Source organism: Seriola dumerili, unplaced genomic scaffold (genome assembly GCF_002260705.1).
Source record: "Seriola dumerili isolate Sdu_G_001 unplaced genomic scaffold, Sdu_1.0 BDQW01000161.1, whole genome shotgun sequence".
NCBI lineage: Eukaryota > Metazoa > Chordata > Actinopteri > Carangiformes > Carangidae > Seriola > Seriola dumerili.
Window position 1 is genome coordinate 7,282,830 of NW_019174416.1, and position 1,528 is coordinate 7,284,357.

General features: G+C 43.0%; 2 non-coding genes across 2 annotated transcripts; both read left to right on the forward strand.

The window, feature by feature from the left end:
- Nucleotides 1-424: 424 nt before the first annotated feature.
- trnam-cau lies at nt 425-496 on the forward strand. Its single transcript has one exon. It is a non-coding gene; the product is annotated as a tRNA-Met (tRNA).
- Nucleotides 497-1,011: 515 nt separating this feature from the next.
- Nucleotides 1,012-1,093, forward strand: trnal-uag. The gene has a single exon. It is a non-coding gene; the product is annotated as a tRNA-Leu (tRNA).
- Nucleotides 1,094-1,528: the final 435 nt, after the last annotated feature.

A 1,528-nucleotide genomic window follows, 5' to 3' on the forward strand; every position in this document is an offset into this window, starting at 1 on the left:
CCAGTCGGATCTGATGTTCCCACATTTAGTCCCACTGGGTAATAACACCAGAGGAATAATGATTTGCATTTGACCGCAGTACCAGTTCTCCTTTGCTCTCTGCTTGTCGTTTTCTTTGCTCTCTCTCAAAAATGGATTTCCTTTGGGAAGATTATTGTTATTATTCATATTTTTTTCTCTCTTCAATCTCTTATCTGTTTTTTTGTCAGCCAAGCTTTAAAATTTATTGACTCATGCCTGTTTGCGGCAAGTGCTTTAAATGCCCAAAAAACTACACAAGGATGTGACTATGAGAGCTGACCTTTATTATTATTACAAAATATTTTCAATAACAAAATATATTAAGTGACTAGTGTGTAAAACCTTTAACATTCTTCATATCCAATTGATACATTATTTGACTTATTCCCATTCCAAAACATAGAGCAGAGTGGCGCAGCGGAAGCGTGCTGGGCCCATAACCCAGAGGTCGATGGATCGAAACCATCCTCTGCTAATTAATTAATATTGCCAATCCACCACCCTTCTGTCTGCACTTTATCAACCACACTCTGTCTGCTCCTGTAGTTTAAAGAGCAAGCAGCTGAGGCTTAGGATGCATCCACCTTCATGTGGTTTTTCATGTAACAGGAATGGTTGCCAGTCCTCTTTTGTGTGCTTCAGTCAGGCTTTATGTGACTGTGAGAGAGTCGCAGCAGAAGTATGCTGGGCCCATAACCCAGAGGTCAATTGATCACAACCATCCTCTGCTAATGGTAAATCTGCTTAACCAGTAGGTCTCCATTCATACCCATCAATTCCCACAATACCCACAGCGTCATGTTTTAAATCAAACAGAAACCCCATAGTGTCTTAGACATCTTGTGCTTTTGCTGCTCTAGTGGCAGCAGCTGAAAATTCTGCTATTTTTAAACAATGTTTTGATCATGGGTTTATCCTTTCTTTATTGATAAAGGAGTTAATAGATAGAATTGTGAACAGATCAGAGACAGGACTCCCCCAGGCCTGTCAGGTAGTGTGGCCGAGTGGTCTAAGGCGCTGGATTTAGGCTCCAGTCTCTGTGGAGGCGTGGGTTCAAATCCCACCACTGCCAACTTTATCTCTTAGCACTAAGAACGTCTGATCCAACACCTGGAATGACTGCAGGATAAACTCAGCAGGTGCAGTTTTCATGTGTGAAGGTGTTCCTCCAACAAGCTGAAAGGCTACCTTTATTTCACATATCATTATTGGCTGGACCGGCTGGACCGGCTGGCCAGCCACATAATCTGGGATGTCCCTGACTGAGTAACTGATGATATATCCACCACTGCTCAGTGGACTGCCTCGTCCACTGAGTTGGAGTTTCTGGTGCAAACAGGTTGTATTAGGGGGGTGTTTACAGCCTGCAGTGTTACAAACTCAGTGCATTGTTGCTAGATTTAGAGACTTTTTTTTCAAACAAGACTGGGTATAAACTTGGAACATGACTGGACCGTGTATGGATGGTGACCGGGGGCTTAAGGCTACACCTCTTGTTACGAGCTGT